This window comes from Sorex fumeus, unplaced genomic scaffold, assembly GCF_029834395.1.
Source record: "Sorex fumeus unplaced genomic scaffold, SorFum_2.1 ptg000037l, whole genome shotgun sequence".
Classification (NCBI taxonomy): domain Eukaryota; kingdom Metazoa; phylum Chordata; class Mammalia; order Eulipotyphla; family Soricidae; genus Sorex; species Sorex fumeus.
In genome coordinates, this window is record NW_026606094.1 from 2110087 (window position 1) to 2127483 (window position 17397).

The 17397-nt window shown below is 56.5% G+C and overlaps 1 protein-coding gene across 1 annotated transcript in view; it reads right to left on the reverse strand.

Annotated features, from left to right (window-relative positions):
- SND1 (staphylococcal nuclease and tudor domain containing 1) overlaps positions 1-17397 on the reverse strand; it is a 433640-nt gene that overhangs the window by 37036 nt on the left and 379207 nt on the right. The gene's annotated exons all lie outside the window — the stretch shown is intronic.

Here is a 17397-nt window from a genome sequence, read left to right on the forward strand (position 1 = left end):
GGATACTGGGAATCGAACCTGGGTCGGCCTCATGCAAGGCAAACATCCTACCCGCTGTGCTATCGCTCCAGTCCCTTTAGGTAAAGGGGCAGATTTCCAGCGAGGAAGCTGGCGGGACTCAGACACACATCCTGTGACAGACCCTGAATGCTGCTAATGCTTGATTCTTCCCACAGGTCAGACCAGCAGTGGGTAATGCGACAGACCGCCACTTCGATCTCCCCCTCCAGATCCCATAACTGCCAGTTAATCTCCCCTTCCAGATCCCATAACCACCAATTAATCTCCCCCTCCAGATCCCAAAACCACCAGTTAATCTCCCCTTCCAGATTCCGTAACTGCAAATTAATCCCCCTCCAGATTCCATAACCACCAGTTAATCTCTCTCTCCATATCCCATAACCACTACTCTCCCCCTCCAGATGGCGTAAGATCCATATCTTGGCCTCTTATAATGAACTTTCACCAGGGCAGTCTGGCTGCCCCAACCACATTAGGCCAATAGTCTTTGAGTCCCTACTCCAATCAACATTTCCCCAAAACCTACCAAAGTGTGGTGAGTGCAAGAAGCAGTGGAACCCTACTCAAGTTTCGGGAAGCTCAGACCACAGAATGCCTTCTCTGAATCAGTGTGGGAGGCTTCACATGATTACACAGGAGCATCAAATTGGAAGGGAATATCTCTCGCCACCACCGAGTTTCCCCAGAATCCTCCCTGGGAAACGTCAGGGAGCGTTGACAATGTACTGGAAAGAATCACCCCCAGACCACCACAGGCCCCATGGGGAAACCGCACAGATCCCCACCATTGAGAAGCCGACCAAGACCAGGAGCCCTGAAGCCTCCACACTGCCCACCTGCTTGATCCCTCTGATGAGGAATTCGGAGAGGAAAGGGTGAGGATCATTAAGGAGTTCAAAGAAAACGATGGAATGGGCATCCAATAAAACAAAGGAGGAGGTGAGGGCAGAAATAAGAAAACGACAGGCAGAAATGTCAGAATTAAATAAAGGGGCAGAAAATAAAGGAACCAGGAGGAAGCAAGATGGTGCATTTCATGAACCACAAGTGAAGCAGCTTCCGTACCCTGCTCTGGACCAAATGACCAAATCCCAGAACCAGCTGTTGCTTCCAGGAAGCACGGGTGTCCGCAAGGCGTCTCGAGTGTGTGGGCATTCCCACCCGGAACCTCTTTTCCCAGGGAGGGTGGGGTGCAGCCACCAGCCCGTCCATCAGAAACATGCCCCTCGGAGGAACCTCGGGTGGCTCCGTGTCTGAAAGACAACCGGAAACGGAGCAGTTCCCTTCTCTACGATTCGCCCAGGGGCGAGGCTCAGTTTACTGCTGCTCTGTCTTGAACCACCACCAGAAGGGCAGATGGCAGGCTCGGTTCTTGCAGGAAAATAGGATTTGGCCAGAATTTAGTAACACATTTTTGTGTGTGTTTTCTAGAGGGGCCATGCCTGGGGGGCTACTCCCAGTGCTTGCCCCGGGGTGGTGGTGCAGGGGTGACAGGGTCACTTCCGGCCCCACTGGGGTTCATGCTCAGCGCTTCAGACAGGCCCAGTGTTCCATCCCCCGGGCTGTCTCCCGGACTCCCTAGATATCTGTTTATTTTAAATTGCCATTTAGGGAATTTAAAAATAAATTAATTAATAGGGGCCACTCTCTGGCAGTGTCGGGATCCAAATCTGGGCCCTGCACAGGCTGGGCGCGAGCGCTTCCACTTGACCTAGTCATTGGCCCCTTCAGGAAGTTTTCATTGTTTTCTTTCTTTTTTTTGGGTCATACCTGGTGACACACTGGGATTACTCCTGGCTCTGCACTCAGGAATTACTCCTGGCGGTGCTCGGGGGACCATATGAGATGCTGGGAATCGAACATGGGTCGGCCATGTGTAAGGCAAATGCCCTACCTGCTGTGCTATCACTCCAGCTCCAGGAAGGTTTTTATGAAATGGTAACTTCAGGGGCCAGAGAGGTTGTCCAGGGAGTAAGGTCTTTCATGTGGATGACCCAAGTTTGATCCCAGACACCACCTGTGGTCCCAGGCCCTACCAGGAGTGAGGCCTGAGGGGAGACAGCTGGGTGCCATCTGCCTCCTGCAGAGAGGACAGAGTGACCAAAGGCATGAAGGGAAGAAGAGTAGAGAGGCCGTGGGCCGGGGCAGGCCAAGACAGGCTCCCTGAATCTGGGGCATTTCCTGTGGCATGCCCACCGGACAGTCCGGCCACCACCATTCTTTTCCCTGTGCTGGCACACTCTCTCTTAATTGTTCTCTGGGGTCTCTGAAAACAAGCCCCGAGCATGTGGGTCACATTGACTGATCTGAGTTACCTTTTGTGCCCCTGACCCCTCTCTGGCAACTGAGGGAAACCCGAGGACATCCACACCTTTCCAGAATTATATTTCTGATTAGATAATTTCAGATACAGAAGGCTGTGATGGGAGCTAAACTGTATCAGCTACTAAAACTTTTATTTTTTTTTAAATTTCTTTTTTGGGTTAGACCCTGTGATGCTCAGGGGTGACTCCTGGCTCTGCACTCAGAAATGACTCCTGGTGGTGCTCAGGGTTGAACCCATGTCAGTCACAAGCACGGCAAATGCCCTACCGGCTGTACTATTGCTCTGACCCCCTAAAGCACTTTAAAAACCCACCTGCGTGAAGGCTATCATGAGGATCTGTGCTTACAAGCACCCCGCATAACAAGGTCGAGCAGCAGGCCTGAGACCTCTGATCTGAAGGCAGGGATAAAAGGAAACGGGCCACAGAGGGAGCTCAAAGGGCTGATGCCCAGGCTTTGCTTGCCTCGGGAGGCCCTGGCTCAGCAGGAGTGATCCCCAGGGCACCAACAGGTTCAGGCCAAAAGCCAAACTCCTTGCAACCCCCCACCCTGCCAAAGCAAATGGTAATTGGGAATTCTTAAAACGTCCGTCATGTGATGTGAAAAATGTATTTGTGAATTCCACTGTGAACAGAATCAGACACAATCAGATTGACTATGCTCGGTTTGTGGACACTCATGTCCAAAGGCAAAAAAAAAAAAAAAAGAGAAAAAAAAAGAGTCAAAGGTTAAAGAAAAAAAAAAAGGGATGTGATTCCCCCACACCACAGACACACATCTGGCTCTTTGAAACTCTCGGTGCATCACAGGCGGCGGGGAGGGGAGCTCCTTTGCTGGGTTCCACTTAACAGTCATCCCATTAGAGATAACTCAGTGGACAGGCAGTCCATGGAGAGGCATGCGGGGAAGATTCGTGCTCTAAAAAAGAGCTGCACAGAACAGAACAAAAAAAAACCTGCCTTTGGTGACTGGGTGTGTGGGCACACGGTACCTGGAGCTAAGCATGACACCGTGGTTATACCCACCAGTGACAGGAAACACCAGGCTGGTGTGAGAACAGCGGGCAGGGCGTGCACATGGCCAACCCAGGTTCTATCCCTGCTACTCCATGTGATCTCTGGAGCCCCTCAGGAGTGATCCCTGAGCACAGAGCCAGGACTCCCCTTATATGGCTATAAAGAAAGACCCCCCCCAAAAAAAGAAAAAACCCAACAGAAGACGGGAAATGCCAAAGTGCTTGCTTGATTCCAGCCTGGGGACACATTTCTTCGAGATCCGCCCCCGTGGAGCTGCTGTACTTTGGGGACAGACTTTGGAGGTGAAAACAGACATCTGCTTGGAGGCTCCCGGGGCCTGAAATACCAGGAGCCTTTTCTAGCACGTCTCCCGCTGGGTCCCCTAGTATTTGAGTCGTGGGGTAGCTTTGGGCCCTGAGCCCCATCACCGGTCCCCTTTTGCAGTCTGCCAGGCTCCTCCGTGTCAAGCCGAACCGTCTAATGAGAAGTGATGGCTGGAAGCCAGAGGAGGCTGGTGGCACGGAAGCTCTCAGCAACAGGCGGGTTCGTGCAAAGTCAATCCACAAAAAGTGCAGATGGTCGAGTGAGGCTGACGTCAAGGGCCAGAGTCGCTGACGCAAACTTTCAGTTCTGAGACGGTTCTGGTCCACGCAGCAGGGCTGCCTCCTGATTCTCCCACATCTTTGCTCCTTCCCTCCCCACAGGCCTCCAGTGCCCGCCCCCTTAACGTACAGGTATTTCCACTCATCACTATAAATCTGATCGGAAGCAGGGGACATCAGACGGGTGCTGTAATCTCTGCTAATCCTGCAAATCAGGAGCTAAAACCAGGACACAAGTGGATTTGCAAAATAAGGATTTCAGGAACGCAAATGGCATTAGCAGGTCACTGAGACAAATGTACACAACAGCCGGAGGGACCCCCAACAGGTCCCAACAGGAGACGGGCAGAGTGCGTGGACCCTTCAGAAAGTGGTGGGAAAGGGCCATCACAAAGGCCAGGATGAGCACAAAGTCCCCCTGACATTCTTTCTGGAAGGGTGTCTTCCACAGGAGAGGAGGAGAAATGGACCAAACGTCTTTTTAATTACCTTCTCTGGGGTCCCTGCGTTCAGGAAGGCGAGCGCAAGGCGGCTTTTAAAATCAGCATGTTGCCCAGCACAGGGCCCCTGCAGAAAATTCCTTGGCAACCAGCTTTCAAGTCCCAGAATTTCTGTTCACCTGCCCTGCTCCCGGAGACAAAGGTCCCTGTGAAACAGGCAGGACCACATTTGTCTACAAAGCCTGGCTGTCCCTTTGAGGATGGGTCTGAATAAATCTTCTGTACCTCACGCCGGTTGAGCCCCTTGACCGAAGCAAGCGGAGAAGGGAGTAACAAGCCACAAGTACCTCTGGCCCATGGGTGCTGGCGCTCTGGAGAGGCGGGGGGCTAGGGGCCGTCAGGGTAAAGCTGGGTCTTCCTCCCCACCTGTCGCCAGAGGGGATGGCACTGAAGTGTGGGTGAGTCCCCGAGTGGAGTGAGCTCCCTGGGCCTTTGGGTAGTCAACTGTCCCTCAGGAGATGCTGAGAGCAGGCCAGAGCAGGACACCCCATCTGGTGGCCTTGGACACAAACTATCTCTAGCCCACAGCCCTGGACAGAGAATGACTGGAAGGTAACGGGCAGCTGCCTAGTTCCATGGTCTGTGTGATGAACGCTCTGCGGAACCACCATGTTTTGTGTGGGCACATCAGACATGTTGGGAAAATTACATAGGTAGGCACGTCACACATGTGGACACGTCACTCACAGGGAAATGTCACATGTGGGCACGTCACTCATGGGGGCCCTGTTACTCGTGGACATGTTACTCACGTGGGCAAGTCACACGTGAGCAGATCACTCATGTGGGCACGTCACTCAATGGGGACATGTCACTCATGTGGGCATGTCACTCATGGGGGCACATCAAATATGTGGACACAGTCACTCATAGGGCATATCACAGACGTGGACACATCACTCACGTGGGCCTGTCACTCACAGGGAAACGTCACTGATGAGGGCACATCACTCATGGGAGCACACTACACATATGAGCACGTCACTCATATGGGCTTGTCACTCATGGGGACACATCAAACATGTGGGCATGTCACTCACGGGGGCACATCACACATGTGGACACGTCACTAATGGGGGGGCACACATCACTCATGTGGGAACATCACTTGTGAGCCTGTCACTCATGTGGCTTTATCCTTGCTGCCAGGACTGGGTGTGCGCCAGCATGTGGTGCCATGCACTTGGCCAAGCTGCTCGCTGGGGTTGCCATGGCACCCGTACGCAAACTCAAATACCTTCTTTAGCTGCCTCGCTCACCTGGGGTTGCTCCCTTTGTTGGGGTGCTCGCTCACACCCGGCTGCTGTGCAGCCAGAGCCTTGGGGATCCCGGACAGCGGAGCAAGAGGAACATGCTCAATGCCTGCATGCTCGACACACTAAGCAAATCTCCCCCCCGCCCCCCCGCACAGGGCTCAAGCGATGACGGGTCACTCCCCACAATCCTCCCCCAGCTGTGCTCAGGTGCAACAGAGTTGGAACGTGGTGACTGTGCCAAGGTGCTCCCCACAGTTAAGGTTATTTCCCTAGCCCTTGGGCAACCATCATTTAAATTCTATTTTGGGGGGTGAGGCAGAGAGCACAGGGTTCAAGGTCAATGCCTTGTCTGAAGCTGACCCCAGCTAGAGCCCCCAGCACCATGTAGGCCCCCTCGAGTCATGCTGGGAGTGAGACCCTTAAAAATTCCCCATTTGTCCCTGCGAACATATTTTTGTTCGGAGCTCAGACATTGGGTCCTCACTCAATATATGATAAACAGGGCAAACGAGACATGAGGGGGCTTCAGAAGGGGCATGTACCCAGTGAGAAGCCCAACAAGACTGAATTATGAGGGGAAAGGGAGCACGGGGGGGCAGGGGGCACCTTTGGGACGAGCCACAGGACAGCCTCTGGGTTTGCCAGGCTGAGGGACACAGTGCCCCCCCCGCCCCCCTGCCACCCTCCTCCCGCCTCCACCTGCTCGCCTGTCCCCTGGGTGCACCCGTGCGCGTTAGAAAATCCTCAACACTCACTGAATTCTCCTCCTTCCTAGAAAACAGTATTTAACGAGAATGGTCGCGTTCACCTAAGCAAACCAGTCAAGGTTATGTGCTTAGAAAACTCATTAATAACCACTGGAGTTCTTAAAGAGACAGACTCAGGCGCGGTGGGCAGGAAGCCAAGTCCTTGGGCAGTGTGGGCAAGGGGCAGGCGGGTGCCGGTCTGCAGGACGCAGGCAGGCCTGAACCACCCCCAGGCGGGGCGAGGGGGGGTGCCTCTTGGCCCACCCTGGCAGATGAGCCTGCAGCAGCCAGAGTACAGGGCCACCAGAGAGGTTCTGAGGACAAAAGGGGGCTTGGAGCCAGCAAAGGTTCCACTCAAGGGTCCTGCTGGCTGTGGGGGCAACATGTGACATGCAGGACCCAGGCGCCACCTTTCTCTGCTTTCTGGAGAGGGCGAGAAATGCCCCACTGGTTGGCTGGTGGCTGTCCCATCTGTCCGTTGCTCTTCCTGCTGTTAGTCCTCACACCCCCTTGCTAGATCCACCCCACAGACAGGCAGTCACCCCCAATGCCCGGCCTGCAATCGCAAGATTGACCCTCCGTAGCTAGGGATCCCCAAGGGATCCCCGGAACCGGCTCCGAGGCAGCTGAGGACGACGGGGGTGGGGGGTGTCAGACCCGGCTCGGGACTGCACACTTCCACAAAGGACCCTTTCAGAGCCATCGGCTGGCAGGGCCCCACCAGGGTCTGTGAGCTGAATACAAACCGAGCTGCTCACTGGGCAGCCCCACAAACTGGCCCGGCCACCACACAAGTGACGACAGCGAGGGCTCCTCCCTGACTCCCAGCTGGCTGTCCCCGTGCCGGGGGCTCAGTACTTGCCCGAGGAGCAGTGCCCTCCTGGGTACTTCCGGAAAGTGGTTAAGGCAGACCAACACTGACGGGGTGGTGGTGGGGGCGTCCTGGCAGGTAAGGAGGCCCCGACCAGGAGGTTGGGCTAACTCAGGGTGGAACGCTACCTGGGGCCATGTTATCCGCCCCCGTCCAGGGGCCAGAGAGATTATCTCTGTGGGTAGGACGTTTGCCTTGCACACGTGTGACCCTGGTCTGATCCCCGGCATCCCATATGGTCCCCTGAGCTGGCTAGGAGTAATCCCTGAGGGCAGAGCCAGGAGTATTTCTGGCTATGGCAAAATGAGTCCCTCACTTCTGCTGAGATCCAGAACTTTTTGTGAGCGAGAGAGACAAGTGAGCGAGTGACAGGAACAGAGCCAACTCTGCCCCCTCACTCCCATCTCAGAGGAGGGCCCCCATTGACTTCAGCATTGCCCACTATTCCCAGGAGCTTGGGCTACAAAGGTCATTTCCCGGGAGGCCTGCAGGTGGCGCTGTACCCAACAGGGTGGCCCAGGGGCGGCGGGCAGGCAAGCGGGTCTGACTGGCAGGCTCAGGTCAGAACTGAAAAAGGAGAGCGGAGGCACCGGGAACCTGGGTGTCAGCCAAGCCACCGTGGGGCACTCGATGACTCACGGGGAGGCCAGGGCGGGGAGCTCCAGCTGGCTCTCTGGGGTCCCCCCACTCCGGCTCTTCCCTCCACGGGAGAGTAACGGGCCCATCCCTGTGTTCCAGGGTGGGTGGGGCAGGGAAGGGGGGCTCCAGGGACCAGGAGACCAGACCTGCCCCCACGCCTCCATCAGGGTCTCATCAGTCACTGCGGGTGACTCAGTCAATGAGACCAAGGAACCCGCCCCCAGACGGTGCAGGACCATGCACTGGGCCCTGACCAGCTGGTGCTGGGAACACCAGCAAACCCAGAGCCCTGCACCAGCCCTGGGCGGCAGATGGACGGCCCAGATGCCGGTCGACAGAGAACAATCAGGAAGACGGGCAGAGGCCAGGCTGTGCCAACATACCGCTGCTCCCCAGACCCAGGGCCGGGAGGTGGCTCCCAGGCTGGAAGGTATGCCTGGCACACACGACGAGGCCCCCGAGTTTGATCCCCAGCACCTCAGGGCTCCCAGCGAGGCTGGCTACCCACTCCTGGCCCCCGACACACATAAAATAACGAAACAAGCCCATGGGTACTAGAAGGGCTGGGAGGCAGGGAGGAGAGGCCAGGAGAGTGTGTGGAAAGGACACAACAGACTTCAGAGCGGGCGGAACAGATTCATGAAATGCAGTCAGAAATTCCCTGGAGTAAAAAGGAAAAAGAATATTTCTCATCCCGTTCACACTTTCTAAACTGTTAGGTTTTCCTCGTCCCCCCCACCTCCCCAGCAGCAAGTTGTTCAAAAAGGGGTTCTAGAATATTCCCAAGAGAATACTAAGCCAGGATGATTAAAAAACAAAACAAAAAACAAAAAACACCTAAAATTTGGGTGGCATTCCACGGCTGAGGGAAATGGAGTTGCCGCATGAAGAAACAGGGAAGGAATGAGGGACATTCCCCCGGGAGGGGACCCCAGCAGCTGGGCTCCCAGGGGGCTCCTCTGCTTCCCGTTTCCCACCCTCAGTGTTTCCAACTAAGAGTCCCTTAACAAAGCCGTTTGTTCTTTGCTAAGGTAGGGAAGAGGAGGACCCTGACAGCAGCTCCGGATGGTGGTGGCGGGCACTCAGCGGGGCGTTCGGAGCTGCCTTTAAATTTGCCCAGCTGTCCAGAGAGCGGGGTGCCATGGGGTGCCCTTTACTGCTGCTAGTGGTGATTGTCCTAACGCCCGTTTAATTAGCAAAAGTTGTTGGCGCAGCTACTTTCAAAGCATTTGCACTTACTGTCCTGGAGTTCCCGTTTCAGGCCCCATAGCCCCTACTTGCTCTGGAGGAAATGGCTTTGGCCGCTAAGGTAGATTGGAAACCGCTGGGGACGTGAGCACAGAAATGGATGCCTGTGCTCACTGCTCAGCCCCGTGCCCTGGGGTGTCCTCCCAACCCCCCTGAGCATGTACACATGCGCGCACACACCACACACGGTCTGGTTTCTGAGACTCGAGGCTGAAGAAGCTTAAGGAGACACCTAGAAGCAGCACACAATAAAGTCGGTTTTTTTTTTTTCTTTTTGGGTCATACCCTGCAATGCTCAGGGATTATTCCTGGCTCTGCACTCAGGAATTACTCCTGGCAGTGCTCGGTGGACCATATGGGATGCTGGGAATTGAACCCGGGTCGGCCATGTGCAAGGCAAACGCCCTACCCACAGCCCCAAAGCCAGTCTTTATCTCACCCACTAACTCCAAGATTTCGAGGGAAGGCCTACAACTGCCTGGACATACACCCTTAGGGAGGCCTGAGAGGGGGGAGTCACGAACTCATCAACTCACTTCTAGGGTGGAGGAGGGGAATGTGATGGAAGGAATTCTGCTCTCACGGCAGCGAGCACTACAGCCGCAAGGCACGACGTACAAGGAGAGGTCTGGGAAGTGCAGGTAAGAAAACCCAGGGCGTGGCCTGCACAGGTAAGGAATGTCTCTAAGAGATGGAGACAGGAAAGAACCAAAAGAACCAACCGCTGGGAGACATGGGGAAAGAGGATTGGGTACTTGGGGCTGCAGGGGGCTACAGAGAGAGGAGAGGAGGCCGGGACTCCCCATGGGGGGTGCAGCTGGAGATTCCAGGTAAACACAACACCCCCAGGGGGGAGGGGGGAGGAGGAGGAGGAGGGTGATGAGACACAAGGGCAGGGGGCAGCGACTTTGGTTCCTATCAGAATTGTGAAGGAAGACACCCGAGCAACTGAAGCAAACTGGGGGCCCTAATGTGATTAAACTGTCACAAAGATCATGTAGGTGACTGGCTTTGGAGAAAAGGTTGGGGGCAGGGCGTTGGGGAATCAGACTGCACGCCTATGCCTTGGGTCGCCTAGACTTAAGTTTGATTTAAGTATCTTAGATCTGATAGAAGGCTGTGGTTCGATGTTAACAAGTGGAAGCTGCGAACAACTATTTGACCAGTCTGTAGGTCTAGAATCAGCTCAACATGAAAACGAACTGCTACAAATAAGCACTGAAAAGTACTTTATATCTTGAATGAATAAAAATCAGCATGAGGCTAATACCCCTCCCCCTCCAAAAAGAGAGAGCGAGAGCGAGAGAAAGGAAAAAATGGATTCTGTCAATAACTGACTTTGGATGAACTATTTCTTTTCAATATTAGTTTCCACACTACAAAAAAAAATTGCTGCTACTCCTGTTACTATTTGCTAAGATTGAGTATGATTGCCTGACTTGCTTCTACTCCAATAATCCCACAAAATAAGTAGAGTCATTAATCCTACTTTCCACATGAAGAATCTGAGCCTTAAAGAAGAAATTTATATGCACAGTACATAAAAGGCAGAACGGGAATTTAATCCCAGGGGCTGGGGAGGTGCCAGGCCCTGGGTCTGGTTCTTGGCATCACATGGCTCCTTCAGTATCACTGGGTGGTACTTAACAAATGCACAATAAAAATACTGACATCCCCCTCCCCCCCCGCCCCCCCCCCCCCCCCCCGAATCCCAAACCCACTCTCTTCACTTTCCCTCCTCTAATCTGTGAGGTGACAGTCAACAGCATTCAGTTTGTGGAGAAAAATGTCTAGGCTTTCCCCAACCAAAATATGACTGAACGTAAAGCACTCCTTTTGTCTACTCAAGAGTGGGCGCTGATTCCTGAGGATGTACTGGGCTGATGTTCGGAACACTTGAAAAGTCCCAGTCCTGCATCTCTACCTGCTGCCTCTCATCTTGAGATGCTCCTTAACCTCCAGTGAGCTGGAGGCGCAACCTTGCCGTGACTTGGCTGAGCCTGATTTTTGTAGCTGACACTTCGAGGGGAATTCCAGGATTTCCAGGAAGGGAATGCTCTGTGGATTGGAGAGAAAGCATAAAGGGCATGTGCTTTGCATGCTGAAGGTCTCGGTTCACCCCTGGCCTGGGCTTGGAACACGAAGTGGATTTCTCAAGTCTGTCCTGCCAACCTGTCCCCTCACCTTGGATAGCATGGTGCTTCCCGGCCACTGAGCTGGCTGGGGGGGACCCCTGCCCTCCCAATGGGAAGTACCGAGCCTGGTTTGGTGCATGCTGGCCCCTCTGCCCCTCACGAGCACAGGTACGTGCAGGGGGCGCCTGCCAGCTGCCAAAGGTGCCCTTCCTGTTTCCAGTTCCTGCATGGCACATCACACGGTGCTTAAGAATCTGGGGGCTATGCGAGCCCCAGAAAAATCGAGCCATGATCCAATCCCCAGAACTGAGAATGGTTGGCTTGGGAAAAAAGTCTCTGCTGATATCCAAAGTCACAGATCTTGCCAGGAGGTTGCCTGGATTATCCAGACAGGCCTGATACCCAATGACAAGTGTCCTTATGAGTGCCAGAGGTGAGGGACAACCTGCCACGGGTGGAGGCAGGGATTACAGTGCTGCTGCTACAAGTCCAGGGATGCGGATGGCCTGGAGCACTGGAAGGGCAGGCACACAATCTTGCTGGTGCCTCTATCAGCCTTCAGGGCCTCGAGGAAATGAAATTTCTCATGGTTCCATAGAACTTTCCATAGGACTTGGCTAAACTCTCCTGGGAACTTTGTGAAGTTCTTAGCCTAGAACTTTGCTAAGTTATATCATGAAGTGAGCTTTGCCACTTGCTAGTTCTGTGTTCCTGTAAGTGCCTTAAATTCCCGTGCCAGAGTGGGGGTCTGGACAGTCATGGTGCCACCTCCCACAGACACAGCGAGGGTGAGGTGGGCGTGAGGGGCACAGTGCTCCTCTGTGTTCCCACCACAGCCACTGTTAATGACCAGGAACTGAGCGGGAAGGATGACTCCTGAGGTCCTGTCATGGGCCAGGGTGCCCGCAGAGGGGAGCGTTCCCGATACTTCTGGTGGCGGCTGCCTGGCCCATCTGACCACACAGGTGAGCGTGGATCTGGGGGCACAGCAGGGGCACAGCTTGGTTTCTCTCTTCCCTTAGATGGGGGAGGCCCACATCTAAGAAGAGAAGTGTACCCCCGAGGGTGGGGAGAGCAAGGCCCTTCACTCCTGGGCTCTGTGCCTTCTGAGGAACCATCTGGTCCCTTCTCAGCTCTGGCTCTGCAAAATCGCTCTGCATGGGGCTGAACAGGGAGGGGTGGGTGTGGGTGTATGGGGGGAGTGCTACTTTGTCTACTTCCTCTGACTTCTTCTAAACAGCAGAGTTCTTGGGGGAATGGGAAGAGTGGGTTCAGAGGGCACGTGGGAGTATGGGTATCTCTAAAACAACTGAAATCATCAGGCACAAGGCCTAAAACCCTTCATGATTGCGGGTACACCTGGCCCAGCCACCACTACCTCCAACCAAGTAAAAGCACCTGCCTTTCTCGGCCACGGTGACTCTCTCCACAAAGCGGAAATCCCCTCACCAGCTGCCCCTGGAGGGGGTACGGCACCTGCAGGGGACACAATCGCTGGACACTCCAATAGTGTGGTCCCTGCCTCGGGCACAAAGGAAAAGGGGAAAAAAAAAGTTTTACACAAATAAGAGGTGGTGTTGGGGTAGGGTTTGGCCTGCAGGCATGCCAGAAGCACCACAGCTAGGTAAGCAGAGTTTCAGGGAGAAAGAGAACTTCCTGTGGCTAACGGACCCACCTCAGGGGACCCCCAAAGCCCACTGAAGGCAGGTGTGTGTGACGGAGACTGCTCATTGCGGGCAAACCCAATGAGATCTTATGGACACCTAGTGGCCACTGAGAAAAATGCCTCAGGGATGCGACTAGGGCCCAGGAGGTGCAGGAGCCCAGTTAATTAACCTTGGTTGGTGGAAGCCTTAGCAGTTCAGCACTCCCCCCCCCCCCCCCACTGCCTTTCCCGGTGAGCCCTCTCTCCCTCCCTCCCTTCCTTCCTTGTATGTGCTCACGGGTTACTCCTGGCTCTGCACTCAGGACTTACTCCTGCTTGGTTTGGGGAACCATATGGGACTCAGGGGATCAAGCCTGGGTTGGAAACATTCAAGGCAAGTGCCCAACCTGCTGTATTATCTCCCCGGCCCCTCTTCTACTTCTTACGAAAGATTCAGTCACCCCAAAGAGCATGCTGGCTCCATCAAAACCTACCCTCTGTCCTTGCCCCGCCAAGTATCAGGAACGGGAAGGTTTCAAAATCGGAAAATACCTTCCAGCCCCTGACTTAAATACCAATTAGCCACTCACTGTCCTCTCTGAGGGCCGGAGCGCAGAAGGGCTGGACCCTGATATCAATTAGTCATGTGGCTTTAGGTAAGTCACCATACCTCGCTGGACTTCATTAGTGACATTTGTAAAATGAAAGGTTTAGTCTAGGATGATCTCCAAGGTCCCTTTTGGCTTTAACGTTCTGTGATCTATGAGCCTTCTCAGTGGCTGGGAAAACAGTCTGCTCGTCCCTGATCTGGCACTGTGGGTCCCTGGACTGACGCGGGGGAAGCAGTCTCTCCAGCGTGGTGGCGCCTGTCCAAGTCTTGGCGCCGCGCCTGAAGGAGCCACCTTCTTGCAACAGCGACATCTCGGGGAGGGGTGGCAATGAGAGACGCTGGGAGCCGGAAGGAACTTCCATTTCCTGAATTTTCACCAGCGAAGGAAACCAAGATTAGAGCTTCGCCATATGTCTGGTTAGGGTACGGGTTGGGCCGGGGGTGGGACCCCGGGTCTCCCGAGTGAATGCGGAACCACCAAGGCCTCGCCTAGCCCTGGCCGTTGCCTGCCTTCCGTTCTCAGGCTTGATCCTGGAAGCGTTCTCAGCATGCAACCCCCCTGCCAGGCATTTCTTCCTTCTCTGCTTCTCTGAGTCGAAGCTGCTTCCTTCTCTTTTTGAAATTCCTGCGGCACTAGTCCAGTAGGGGCTGGGGGAGGGGGGCAGTTGGAACTGGAAGTGGTGAGTCAGAGGGGATGTGGAGGGTACTTGGGTTATGAGGGTGGATGCTCGATGTTACTTAACCTCCCCAGTTGAGCTGAGATGGGCACTTAGAAGCATTCAGCAGCCTTCTACGGTGCTCTTTCAGCCTCAGGCTGACTGAGCGGGCAAAGCAGCCCCATCAAGTAAGCCACGGGAACTGGAGACACAGAGCTTTGGGGTAAGGTGCTGCCTTTGGCACACGACCTACACTGGTTTTTTATCCCTGGCACTGCATACAGTCCCCCAAGCATGGACAGCAGTGACTGCTGAGAACAGAGCCAGGAAGGAGGAAGCCCTGAGCCCTCCCGGGTGTGGTCCCCCTCAAACCCTCCAAGGAAGTACCACGGGCTGCCCCGAGCATGGGAATATTCACCTTCATTGAAAGCAGTAGCCAGAACAGGCAAGCTGACTGCAGGTGCGCGCTCCAAGCCTCACCCACCTGCGCGGGGCGGGGGCCGCGCCTAGAGCTGAACAGATGGGGCCCCAGCCTGCTGACGCTGGCAGGAGATCAGTCCAGAAAGGGCCCCCGCTTCTGCCTGAGGAAGGGGGTCGAATGCCTTCCAAAGCCTGGCCCGGGTCATCCCTGTTGCCCCCTGTGGGGGTCGGGCGAGGGGTAGCCCACCTACCAGCAGGCTCCGGTCATCCTTCACGCTCCCTGGGCCCCCTCAATGGTGGCCGACAGCTGGGGGCCAGAAGTGGGTTTCAGTTAAGGAAGCAGCAATGCTGCAAGGGGGGATTCGGAGGGTAGAAAGCCCCTGGGGTCAGGGGCCCCGCAGCTCCGTTTCCCTCGGCTGTTCCCTGTGAAACAAGCGCACGGGAGGATCTACCTCCTTCCCGCCCTCTGCGCTGCTTCCCTCACATTTCCTGCACCTGGAACAGACACACAACACAGTCTGGCTTCTGGTGACAGGGACAGGAATAGCGGGCGCAACCCTGCCGAATGGACAGAAGCGCCTGCTCGGTTGCTTCCTGGGCGGAAAATTTTATTTGCCCGGCCTGAGTTCAGAACTCACAGGGTGAAATGGATCGCTTCCTCGGGCAAGCAGAGATTACAACAGCATACAGACGGAGAAATCAGATCTGTATATGCATATCTGCACGGAGATGAGATCCACGCAGCTCGAGCAATCCGTCCCGGCCCTCCCTCCATCCATCTACCCTCGGAGCAGAGCCTGCCTCGCAGACAAACAGCCCAGCAGATGACAGCTGAAGGGGATGAATGAAACCTGAGTTCTCACGAACCGGAGAACACTCTGGGGACTCCCCTCCGTGCCCGAATTCCTAGACAGGAGGGCTGCCAGGGTTCAAATCCTGGCTGTGCCGCTTACTCTGCGGCTGGAGGCGACATTAACTATTAATGCTGTTGTTATTTGACTGCACATGCATAATCCAAAGGTCTTGGTAAACAACAGGGAATCCACCTTGCCTCCAGTGGAACTTGCAGTTCCCTGGCACGTGGCGGGGTGGTTCGGGTTAGCCGGCAGCAGACAATGAAATCCCGGTGTGCCAGCATCCCCGGGAGCGGAGACAAACCCAGGCTCTCCTGCGCAGGCAAGAAAGAGCCCACGTGCAGGGGATAAGGGTTTCGCAGGCAAGGCAAGGCAGGGAGGCAGGCAGTCTGGTAGAGTGGGAGGGAAGAGTCTGGATGCAGGATCCTAAATCACGGCCACTTTCCACTAGCTCGGGCTTCCCAGGGCAGGGCAAGGCTGACCCCTTCCTGTCCGCCTACAGCGGGTTGGCAAATGGCCCAGGGTCTTCTCTAACCAGAAGCAGGCTGCTTGGGGGAGGAGAAGGGGGAGAGGGAGTGGGGGGGGGGGAGAGGGAGAGAGAGAGAGAGAGAGAGAGAGAGAGAGAGAGAGAGAGAGAGAGAGAGAGAGAGAGAAAGCTCCAGGCAGAGGCTTAAACGGGCAACGGGCCCCCTAGAACTGCCGGTGCGCAGGGCGGCTCTATGAACGCACCGGTGGGGGCCCCGGGCTCTGGGACCTCATTCCGACCGTGATTATCCGCGGCTGTCTGCCGCTCCCGGGGTAGGGGGGCGAGTGTTTGGGCCCCTGGGTCGGTCCTGGCTTGCAGGACTTGCCTACCTCCCCAGCAACCCTCGCCAACAAAACTCTCATGGAAAAGCCTGGGGGAGAGAAAGGGGGGGGGGGGCTCGCGGAGAATTGGGAAGGGCGCACCGAGGCAGCGGCCCGCGCCCGGCCGGTGGGTCCCGGGCCGCCCCCGCAACCCCCCGAACACCGCGCCGCTCGCAACTCCGCGGCGGCCGCGCGCGCGGCCCGTCGGCGGGGGTGAGGATGACGCGGTCGGGGCGGGAGGCCGGCCAACTGCAGCCAGTCCCGCTGCCCGGGGGGTGGCGAGGGCGGGAGAGCACCCCTCGGACACGACCACCGCCCGCCACCCTCCCATTCCCCCGCGGCCCGGCCCGGTCCGGCCCGGCCCGGGAGCCGGCGGAGGGGCGGGGAGCGCCGGGGGTGCTGCCGGCGCGGGGGTGGGGGTGGGGGGGGCCGGTGCGAGCTCTCCCCGCCGCAGCCCCGCGCCGGCTCCAGCCTATCAGCGGCCACCCGGGCTCCCTCCGACCCGACCAAAATAGCAGCGAGCGCGCCTGCGACTCGCGCGCCGCCGCCGCCGCCGCCGCCGCTGCCGCCGCTCACTAGCCGCTCACTCGGGCTCGCCGGCCCGCTCGCCCCGGCCCGGCTCCGCTCGTCTCCGAGGGGGCGGGGAGCAGGCGGCCCGGGGAGGGGGGTGGGGGGGTGGGGGAGCGGCAGGGCCGGCGGGGAGGAAGCGGGGTGCTGGCCCGGCGGGCGCGCGCGCGCGCGCGGGGGGCGCTGCCGGGCGCCGGCGTTTTTTAACCCCTCGAGGGCGGGCGGGCTGGCGGGCGGCGGGGGAAGCGGCGCTAATACATAAGAGCACTGCATCACGCTAATCTTCTCCCCAGAACAGTATGCGTCAGCAGTACATTCACGTTCTGACTGAAGGACAAAAGGATGAGAGAGCAGTCTGCGTGGCTGCCGCCTGCCACACCGCGAGCCCGGCGCGACGAGGAGACGGTGGGCGCCGCCGCCGCCGCGCGCAGGGGCCCCGC